The sequence below is a fragment of the Stegodyphus dumicola genome, chromosome 4, assembly GCF_044657685.1.
Source record: "Stegodyphus dumicola isolate Sdum_Otavi_A_Nest chromosome 4, ASM4465768v1".
Classification (NCBI taxonomy): Eukaryota; Metazoa; Arthropoda; class Arachnida; order Araneae; family Eresidae; genus Stegodyphus; species Stegodyphus dumicola.
Genome location: NC_140771.1, coordinates 93,513,873 through 93,526,079, shown reverse-complemented (window position 1 = coordinate 93,526,079; position 12,207 = coordinate 93,513,873). Strand labels below are relative to the sequence as shown.

Below are 12,207 nucleotides of genomic sequence, written 5' to 3'. Positions count from 1 at the left end.
TCCCTAATTTTTAATTCCTCCATTACCGGCAAATAAATAAATAAATAATATATGACAGGAAGAAAGAAGCAAACAGTATCCTGTAATGCCGAGCAAAACAGTTTACCTAAACTCGCCCACTCTACTATGATGTTAAATATGATCTAATCACTAGACTAATATCGTGTTAAATATGAAGAAGATGTGTGACATTTCAGTGCGGACATATTATGCAAATTTCAGACACATATTTCGTTTACGTCGCCTCATTTTAATCTTTTTCTGTTTTAAATTCCGTGTTTTCTCGGCGCCAGAACTTCTAATTGAACCACTTACAAGCATGCTGGAGCACTTGACTGATTCTTATCTCTCAAACCAGATATTTCTCCTGTGTTTCCTTTCAAAATAAGAGATATTTATCTTAATAGTTTTAAACCCGTTATTAAGAATACACATTACAGAGTCACTGTAAGAATGTAACTTGGAAAGGACTTAAATGCTTAATAAATATAAAATAAATCAGCTAAGATATGAATAAATTCATACGAAATATCCACTTGATATTTCAATGTAGTATTTCCTGTTGCGCACAGCAAGAAGACGGATATAATAACGTTTCTTTTGAGATCAGTAACAGTTCGGATTCATTCCATTAAAACATATTCGACATGTAAAAAATTCCCTCCAAATGTCATTAAAATTCCCTTTGGCATACCAGTAACACATTACTAAGAGGATGAAAGCGAACAACCGTGCTTTTGTTTTGAGTATAGTAATTATCTTCTTCCAAAGAACATTTTGTAAGCGTCTAAGCCATTATTGAATGTAATTTTTTTTTTCTGTGCATATTTGCCATTGACTGGGTAGAGCGCGACTGCGAAAATATTATAATTGCGTTCCCACTGAGGTTTAATGTGTATCGATTTCTTTGTTTTTGCAGGCGGTCCTGCACAATAAATTATGATTTTTTGTTCAGATTGCTGGATGGAGTTATTGATCTTTTTTGTTATAAGCATGTTAAAAAAGTCGGTGATTTTATTGTTACTGAATAATGCTTAATATCCTATTTATTGCAAGCTGAAATCTTCCTATAATTTGTTAAAAGTTCAAATCTAGGCGTAGTTTTATTATTCAATTTATCCAGAAATGATTCTTATTTTAATAATTATAAACTACTAAAAAATGTATCATTTATTATGATTAATTTACTTTCGCATTACCACTTAAAAGCTATTAATTTCAATCAACAGGGATTGTATTTGCACAGTTCTATATTCAGAAATATAACCTGTATAGTTTACATACAGTTCGCAGTTTTGTCCTGCAGTACCTCCCTGGGGATTAATCAGATCTCATCTAGCCCAAGTACATTTTATCTGAGTGTTACTTGTGTGTTAAACTTTATGTAAGTGTTAAAGTTATTTTGTGAGTTTTCACCACGAACTTAACTAAGCTCAGCAAGAAAACTAATATAGATTATCAGTTTGAATTTAAATTTATTCTACTTTTCCACTTGTGAAGGCTAAACTAAAAATATCACAAAACAAATTTACCAGTCATCAGCACTTGGCAATGAACAGAAAATCCTTTTTATCTTGCTTGAAAATAGACTATCTAATCAACTTATAATAGAGGTTAAAATTTCGCTGATGACAATTAATATCTTTTAAAAATCTGAATTTACCACCAAACACTTCTTTGAGATTTTACTCTTGAATAAAGCAGTGGTTATTCGCCTACTACAATCCCGTTACAAAGTGATTGCGCGAGTTCGTTACAAAGTGAGGAAATAGGAGAACTATGTATTAAAAATCAAATTGGTGAGTGAAATTAAAATGCAGTGCCCAAGTAACTCCTTTTCTACCGTAGACATAGCTTAATATAATCACGGTCAATGTTATTAATCGAATGTTACTATCGAATTGCCAAAGCCCCACCCGTTTGAATTATGGAAAATACATCGCTTTATCCATAATTCTTACTTTTGAGTACTTCAATACTTTTGTGTTAAATCAAATATACTTCAATACTTATTACTTCAATACTTTTGAGAAATAATATGAAAATATTATTGAGTAAATATCTTTAAATTACGGTAAAGTCGCCGAAAAAAGCAAAAATAGATTATAAAAATCGTCTCGTGACAGAAAAATATTGTCAAGTCAGGGATAAAGTCGTCAAATAGCTTGGTTTCGATTTTCGTCAACTATTTCAAATTAGGAAGAAAAATAAGAAACCTTAGTCTGATGTAGATTTTGAGAGTCAGTAGACACAGGTCTAACTTCCAAATTTCCAGAAACATTATGATCAGTTCATAAATGAGGTTTTACATTAAATGCATTTTGAACAGTTCATATAAAAACTTTTGCATCTTACTAATTAAAATTCTCTGAAAGTCTTATTTGTCACATTTATATTAAATTAATGAAACTCTTTTGTTGATGTGAAGGATATTTTTTCGCATCATTTAATGTTATCATTCGGTTAATGTTATCAAAATAACCGTGAGAAACGCCATCAAATTAAGCGGAGCCTACTGTTTAGATACTGAAAAATTTATAATGTTTCTCAACCAGTGAGGAATTTATCCGAAAGGGAATTTTTATAGTAAAGAGAGGGGAGAATGCGATCAGACTTTTATCTAGTGTTAAGTATTTTGTTTAAGTTTATGATTCTACTTATTTGTTAAGTATTTTGTTTTAGTTTATGGGTATAGAACATTGATAGTTTCGGTATTTACAATCATTTTCTATAATTGTTACTTAATTTATAAAACATGCTAGAAAATAATCTAAACCTAATAAATATATGCTTGAATTTTTTAAGATGTAGATGATCTTCTAGCAATGGTGATAGAGATGCATGGAGATAAAAATTTGAGAACCTTTTTAGCCCTCACTATATATTAATTGCTATTTGCTTGCATCAAACGCGTTCTTGAATATCTTTCAAATAATTAAATATTTTGCTTTTATTCTGAGTAAAATGAAAAACGTTTTTGGCTTCCATTTCCTCACCATGTGATTTTTCAGTTTCTTAAGAATAGTAAAATTGTTGAGGTATGTGAGTTAAAATACATTTAAATGTTTCACTGCTTCAAAAATTAACTTGAAAGATTCTCAGGAAAATGAGTGAATATCTAATACATTAACAAGCTTAAAATGAAAATTCTGTGCGATAATTATTTTAAACCGACTTTATAGCTCCTCTTTAGAACCTACAAAACCTCATTCCAAACCATTCTCAGGAATTTACTTTGATCTTTAGAATAATGAAATATCTAAGAACAAAAGCATAACCCTTATATGTGCATAAATTCATAGTAAATATGCATAAGAATTTAATTTATCTTTGTATACTGTAATCCATGTACTACACACATAAATAGTCTACTCACATAAATATACTATTTCTTCATATTTGCAAATTCAGAAAAGCGTGCATATCTGGGAGCATTATCGGGTAAGATATGGTAAAAACTGCATTTTTTCCTCTTTTTCTTTACAGTGAACAAAAGTTATTAAATCAGGACAAAATATTCCTTATAACTAATTATAAATCTACAATAACACCCACAAGTCAAGAGAAAAAATCCGAAATCTCTGAAACAATAAACAAGTTTTTTCGCCCCTTTTTTTCCCAAAAAGAAAAAAGATATTATCCAAAAAAAAGCAAGACAAAAAATATACGCCCATGTCAGAAGAACAAAAGAGACAAGTGAGAAATCGTTGCCAATGCCAAGAAAGAAATTTCCGTTGAAAACTCAAGCTGATTTGTGACGCGTTCGGGATGATAGACTGCTGCGCCATCTGGTTTCGACATTTTGTTTTCGATCTTTGGGGCCGATATTTTCTTTTCCGTGCTGCGTCAGTGTTTCTGGAGAAGGAATGTTGAATAAAATAATATCTTTATGGAAAAACCGAAGACACCTTACTTTCATTTTTCCAAAAATGCATTTTACATTTATTTCTGAAGCAAAGCTGTATTTTTTGACGTTTTCTAAACTGAATGTTTTCGCACTATTTCCTCTTGCTCTGGCGAATATCATCTTAGATAGTAAGACTAGTTTGGCATATATAAATTTAAGCATATGAATTATTAAGAGATTTTTAACCATATGGTTAAAAGCAACTGCTTGTTTATTTTATTAATATCTTTATCTTTCTGGACGTAATTAAAACATCAGAAAATCTTGTTAAAGAACACACAGCATATCAGCTGTTATATATTACTAGAAGTCCTCGATTTACTAACGAGTCAAAAAAGTTAACGGGTGAATCTCGCTGCGACGTAACATATATGAGAATGAGAATGGGAGAATTAAAAAGTAGAGAATAGATCCAACTTTAAACAATAGATATAACTTTAAAGTTGTTTATATATAACTCAAAGTTTGTGCAACAAGGAGCAGTAAATTTAACAGAAAGAATCAACTCATGAAATCAATCAAAAACTTCACTATGCGCAATTTTTTGTGAAAAACATTGTTAAAGATCGTTGAACATTAATGTACATGCAATACACATGAACAAATCGTTCAATTAAATGTAAACGTCGGAGATGAAAAGTTGTCATTGCTTTAAATAAAACGTAATAATAAATTGAGGCATATTCAACACTGCTAAACAACTAATTCTACATTTTCCTTTAGATACGGAAAAATTTGTCCATGCTTTCAGGTTTCATGAAGAAAGGAAGGAAAAAGTGAATCCATGATCTTAATCAGCGGACTGCATGCACGGCACTTACATTCGCCTTTTATAATATAAATTAGAAAACTACTGCGAAGCATTGCAAAAAGTGATATTATTCTTATCTTCTGGATCATATAAGGACTAGTAACTGTGCTTGTAAACATATTCTTTCGCTTCTGACGTATTTCGGATTTCTCATTCAATCAAAAATGTGAATTTCATCGCTTCAAGTACACGTATTTCAAAGCCAATGTTTAAGAAGTTACTTCCTTAAAGTAACTGTGATGAATGTTTGAAACTGGAGTCGTTTATGTAAGAAATATTAATATATTTTTAATATTTTAAATAATTTCATGAATATACTCTGAATGCTTACGCTTGATGAACACAAGATGGATTAAAATTCGACTAGTAACTGAGGTACGTATTAATTCAGCATTGCCTTTCGTCTTACCTGTATATAAATTGTAAGCGAATTTGTTGAATTTTGAAAAATGCCCTAGGGTAAAATCCTAAATAATTTATAGAGGTAGTACTTATTGAATATTCCGATTACTGATAGGATAACCGTAAATATTTTGTTTTAAAATAATTTCTGAGAATTTTTTATATTATTGGAAACTGAAATTTTAAAAAAATATTTTCAATAATCGTTTCTTTTTAAAGATTTATAAAACATAAAAATGGTTTTGACGATGTACATATATATTGCCATTTCTACTCGCTTTTAAAACTTTTTCTCCGTAATTGATCCATAGAAAGAAAATCGGCTCTAAACTTTCCAGTTATAGCTTTATTATTTTGGTATTAATATCTCGTAAAAAACTAGTTTCTAACTTCAGACTGTGAAATGAAATTGCGTAAAAGAGACTGCCTAAACGACGGTTTTAGTTTTATAGTACCTTTTATTGTGGCAGTAAAGGACTGGAAATGACAAGTTGCAGATTGAGTAGTAGTTACTTTCTTTTCCTCTTTTAGCCAAGATGATTGTTATATCGATTTCTGCGGACGCATTAAGACAATCAGTTCGCCGTCCACTGGCTAAGATAGATTATTATCTAGATCGTGATTGGTTCTGAGCTTTTGTTATATCTAAGAAACAATTACTATGTTTAAGGGATAAATTTCCTTGATTACTCTCAGTCTTACTTTTATTGAATAGAAGAATTTGTATTAGTTCATTTCCAAAATTCTTTTTGGATTACTGTCTGTTATTACTATCTTTATCTATTTTGCACGTTTAAATATAACAACAGTTCATACAAGTTACAAGTTCTTAAATTTAACGTTTGGTGTTTCCTTCAGCCATTTTTCCGGTACATTTAAAAGCCAGACGAAGGCTGGCAGCGAAGCTGCTAGTTAGACATAAAAGAAGAGATTTTTATATGGCCCTGCTCTCATTTGATGTCCGGAAGGCATTCAATTCGGCTTCCTGGCTGTCCCTGATGAAAGAATTGGAAACATTGGATTTGACTAATAAAATGCTATGTATTCTTAAGGAATTATTTTAAAGACAGAAAGGCTATTTTTTGAATGAAAGTAGTGATGTTGTTATTGAAATAATATTAAGAAAAGGGTTTCACAGGGTTCCTGAAGTACCCCTTGTTTTGAAGCTTCATAGCCGACAAATTGACCAATAAAATTACTCTGGACAATGCTGAATTGATATGTTTTGAGAGCGACCTTTGCATTTAATTTATGATGTTTCTCTGAAAGAGACCAACAACAAGTTTAAAGTTGTAGAGAAAGAATGGAACAGCTTTAGTATAGCCCACCTTCAAAGTTTGGCGAATTTGGTTTGGCGCCAAAGCACATGAAATACGTTGTTTTGAAAAATGGTTGCCATCCAGATTTTCGACGAAACTCCGTGTTTAAAAAAATGATGGCCATCTTGATTTCACCAGAAATCGTGGATAATAGAAATAAGTTTATGACTATTATACACGGTTTTAAGAGAAATAAATATTAAGAAATTATTAATAAAAATGATTAAGGTTAAAAGGATGTAATTTTAAAAACAATACCGGAAACCATTAGCTATTTCACCTTTAATAAAAATTTTAGTGTGACGTCACAATGTATTCTCCATGCTACGCGTAATTTGTATTTTCTCTTTAAAAAAAATAATGAATTGTTTATTATTGTAAATTAACATCAAATTCTTTAAATTTACATTTCTGAGCTTAGGCGTAACTGAAAATAAGTATAATAAATTGTTTATATTTAAAATTATCATGATACAGTAAGCGAATTCTACCAGTTATTACAACGATAAAGAACGTCGCAGTCTCTCATACTTGTATTTCATACAGCTTCCATATTTTCAAAGATTTTTAAGCTTTAGCATTTATACAAATAAAAAAAAGTTTTTTTTTAATTAATAATCTGGAACATATCAATTTTATCATATTTACAAATTAACATTTTGCTACGTAACAACATAATCCCTTATATACCAGTAAGTAGACAATTTTCATTATTTTCTAAAAATTTTAAACTTCACATCAATGAAAAATAGGTTCTTAAATTTCTAAATCACATTATATTCTCTGTAGGCAGGCATACTAGAATTCTACACATAAATAAAGAAAAAATTTAATTTCTCGCAATGAAAGAAAATATTATAAGAAAATAAATCCTACAAATTAGGAACACTAAGCAATGCTTCACATACACACACACATACAGTGTCTCACAAAAGTGATGGGACACTTGTGCTTTACAAAAGGAAACTGTAGTAAAATAAATTTAAAAAAACGTAAAAATTTTTGTGGGTGTGTTTCATACTTAAATTTAGTAACAATTACTACATAACATACATTTTCTCAAAATATTAAAATATCAATTTAATAAAAATATAATTGTTTAGAACGGAGCAAAAAATGGCTCACATAAGTGATGGGACACTTTTCCATCAAATATTTATCCAAAAATGTTACTTTATAAAAGGTTTTAATATTTTGTTGGATTTTCTTTTACTTTTAAAACATGATTTAATCTTCTTGGGATGGATTCGACTAATTTTTTTGCGATTTCTGGAGTGATTTTACCCCATTCTTCTTGAAGCACCGATTTTAATTGTTGTTTTAAAGAAATGGTGTGTTTGCGAAATTCTTTCCTGGGTTTTCTCCACACCAAGATTTTACCGTCAGAATCAAATATATTAAATTTACTCTCATCAGCAAATATAACTTCATTCCAGTAAATCAGAATTCTTTTTTATGTTGGATTTTGCGAAAGCCAGTCTGAATATTCTTTTCACTCACGAAGAATTTTTTCCTGGCTGCTCTACCGTGATATCCAGCAAATCGAATTACTCTTCCAATAGTCTCAGGATTAACAATTACTCCATATAATGCTTGTAAATCAGCAGCAACTTTGGGAGCACTCATTCTTGGATTTTTTTTAATATTTCGAACGATAATTCGCTTTAGTCCATTGGATAGCTTTGATGGTCGGCCAGGTCTTCTTTATCCTGAATCATATGATTCTTTTTATATCGTTTAATGATATTAAAAACTGTTGAATGACTCAGGTTAACGGTTTCAGCAGTTTCTCTAATAGAATCTCCACGTTCAATATGCAACTTAATAACTAATTTTCGAATTTCAGGCAAAATTTCTTTTCGTTTAGCATTCATGGCTGCACAGAGATAAAAAACACAAAAATTCCAAAACAAACTGGAGAGAAATACTGCAGACGATTGCGATAAATTATTGCCAATTGCTTTGAGTAAAAATAAAAACCCCCAAAAATATTTTTATTGCTTACTTCAGACGATTTTTGTTGCATAGTACGTAGTAGTATCTAATGGTGTCCCATCACTTATGTGAACCATTTTTTGCTGCGTTCTAAACAATTGTATTTTTATTAAATTAATATTTTGAGAAAATGTATGTGATGTAATAATTATTACTAAATTTAAGTATGAAACACACCCACAAAAAATTTTTACATGTTTTTTTAATTAATTTTATTACAGTTTCCTTTTGTAAAGCACAAGTGTCCCATCACTTTTGTGAGACACTGTATTATCAAAGAACTCATATTATCAAGTGCGATTACGATTACAAACACTACGTATTGTTACGAATTTGGTATTTAAAAAGCTAATGTTAGTTCAATTATAAATTAAATGGTTTTATTTCTCGCGCAGTGCAGCGCGTGACGAATATTAAAAGAAAGCTAAGCCGGAAAATTGAAAATACAAGAGCGCGTGCATTAAATAAATAAATCTGTCTTTTTGATTTCGAGAAAGTACTGGAAAATTCTAGCGCGTGATTTTAAAAGCTTATAAAAGGAGGAAAACATCTCAGTTTGTAGTAGTTGCTTGCTTAGTTTGTTGTTTAGAAAACTGCTCTTGTTGATTGTAGCGAATTCGCGGATTAGCGTTCTTTAGCTGTTTTGAATTACGTTCTATTGGATATTCGAGTAGTTAAAAGATAACTACTGTGAGATATTGTAATACTGCATGATAATTTGAGAAAATTTAAGCATTTTTGTTGTGATAATAATAAATTTTTGTTCATTTTTCATCGGACTTGTGCATTCATTTCATAACGAACCCGTACGCACGCAACAATTTTTGGTGTCAGGAGTGGGGTTTGAATGCCAATAACAAGAGGGATGGAAGAACAATTGAGACAGCTCATTACTGCTTTTTCTGCTTTCCAAGAAAAGATGGAAGCTGGCCAAACATCTTTTAAAGAAGAAATTAAAGAGAAAATGGATGCTGGTCAAAGGTCCGTTAAAGAAGAAATGAAATTGGGCCAGGAATCCCTCAAAGGAGAAATGAAATTGGGCCAGGAATCCGTTAAGGAAGAGATGAAATCTCTTAAAAATGAGATGAAAGCAGGTCAGGACGAAATGAAAAGAGAAATTACCTGCGTAATAGAAAATAAATTTGAGGCTATGGAAGGCAGAATAGACGCGGTTGAAACTAAAGTTGGACATATAGAAGAGAGAGTTTCTGCCGTCGAACAACAAATTGATGATAGGGTTTCTGCTGCCGTCGCCAAAGAAGTTGACAGCCTAAAGAAGTGCATAGCGACGGTAGGAAACAATTCTGAAGGTTTCAAATTTTTATCGATGCCTGCTCGTTCCGTTCTGAAACTATCTACATATGATGGGAAGACCTCCTGGCAGGTGTATAGGACACAATTTTCTATCGTTGCGGATGCGAATGGGTGGGATTCCCAAGCTAAGGCCTGTCATCTCGCCGCTTCTCTGAGAGCAGACGCAGCGGATATCCTGCAGACGCTTCCCGAAAATCAAAGGCTAGATTTCGAAGCTCTATCCGGCGCTTTGGAACTGCGCTTCGGCGAGAAATGTTTAAAAGACTACAGCAGGCTCCAATTAAAATCTCGTCAACAGAAGCTCACCGAAACGCTTCAGGAGCTCGCCACGGATGTTGGAAGGCTGTCACATCACACCTTTTCAGAGTGCCCGACAGAAACAAGGGAAATCCTGTCCCTGCAATATTTCATCGATGGCATCCGGGACCCTGAAATACAGAAAGCACTGCGAATGGCGGATGTAAAAGATTTGAAAAGCGCTCTGTTGTACGCCATGAAGTTCGAGGCAGCCCAGGAAGCAACTAATAGAGATCGCTACCCAGTTAGAGCTGCGCGAGTCCATGAGCCAGTGGATCAACTGATGGCTCGTTTAGATGATTTAGCCAGACAAGTCGAAGCTTTGATACGAAGTAGGAGCGAGAAGAAAGTGGCTCCAAGGTGTTGGAGATGTGGTAGTGAAGGTCACCTAAGACGGAATTGCAGAACGCCCCAGGGTACGGAATATGAAGCAGATGATTTTACCAGACAAGTCAGTGGCTTGAGACGGAACAGAAGTGAAAAGAAACTAGTTCTAAAGTGCTGGAACTGCGGAGTTGAAGGCCACATACGAAGAAACTGCAAAACACCCCGAGGTACGGAAAATAAGGCCATTTCCCAGCAACGACGTAGTAAACAAATCAGTGACCATATCGAGGAACGGAGGTTGCCAGATAATGAAAAACCTTGTTTTAAAGCGCTTAAAATTTATACAGTGAGTGGCAACAGTAACGGAATGTCCATTAATGGGAATATCGATGGAGTTCCTTGCGATATGATCATTGAAACAGGAGCTAATGTTACCATTATTAGGAAAGACTTAGCTGAACAGTTTAAAGATAAACTTATTTGGACGACATCCTGTGTTACCCTTCAGACTGCGTCTGGTGATAAGATCGACATAACTGGGAAGTTAAACGTAAACATCACGTTTGGAAGTGCCGCCTACCATCACACGTCTTATGTGGCGGATATCACAGATCCATGCATACTCGGATTGGACTTTTTAAGGAAATACAATTTTTCCTTAGACTTCAAAAACAACAAACTGCTTTCAGCATCTGGTGACTATCCATCCTCAGAAGAGATCCTCACTTGGAAATGCCGACGCCTTGTCCGAAAGACCCAGCTCGGGAAGCCGCCGAAATCATGCTACGGTCGAAAAGAAACGCAAGACTACCAGCTATTCTCCATCTCAGAAGCTCTTCGGTCGAGACCTTCGTCTGCCTTGTGACCGCCTGTTTGATCGCCGTACGGATGCGCCTTCATCGCCTGAGGAACACATCCAAGATGTCCAGGCCCGTTTTGAAGTGATGCCCCGTTTCGCACGAAAGCGAGTGAACTTGGCGACGGAGAAAGTGAAGACCAGATACAACACGAGAGCTACTAGACATAGATCCAACAAAGGAGACAAGGTGAGGTTGTGGAACCCGATTCAACGAAAAGGACTCAGTCCTAAACTACAGTCACCTTCGGATGATCCATGTACAGTGCGGAACAGACTGAATGACGTCTCCGTAAGTCTTCGAACTCTAAACCTAAAGTCGTTCATTACGACAGGTTAGCTCATTACTATGGCCATAGTACGTAATGTAAATAATTGTAAATAGTATAAGACCATGGTCCATTTTGTTTTTAAATGTGTATTTGATAGCATTTGATTTGTTTTATGTATTGCATTTATTGTTCATGTTGTTTATTATTGTAATGTAATGCTTATTAATGCATTTATGCCACAGTTGTAAGTTTAGCTTCCTGTCCAGGGATTGTACTGCCCGGGACGTGCAGTCCTTGGGAAGGGGGCAGTGTTACGAATTTGGTATTTAAAAAGCTAATGTTAGTTCAATTATAAATTAAATGGTTTTATTTCTCGCGCAGTGCAGCGCGTGACGAATATTAAAAGAAAGCTAAGCCGGAAAATTGAAAATACAAGAGCGCGTGCATTAAATAAATAAATCTGTCTTTTTGATTTCGAGAAAGTACTGGAAAATTCTAGCGCGTGATTTTAAAAGCTTATAAAAGGAGGAAAACATCTCAGTTTGTAGTAGTTGCTTGCTTAGTTTGTTGTTGTTTAGAAAACTGCTCTTGTTGATTGTAGCGAATTCGCGGATTAGCGTTCTTTAGCTGTTTTGAATTACGTTCTATTGGATATTTGAGTAGTTAAAAGATAACTACTGTGAGATATTGTAATACTGCATGATAAT

The 12,207-nt window shown here is 33.3% G+C and overlaps 1 protein-coding gene across 1 annotated transcript in view; it reads left to right on the top strand.

Moving 5' to 3' along the window:
* LOC118188342 (cartilage oligomeric matrix protein-like) overlaps positions 1-12,207 on the top strand; it is a 1,186,180-nt gene that overhangs the window by 655,744 nt on the left and 518,229 nt on the right. The window lies entirely within an intron of this gene.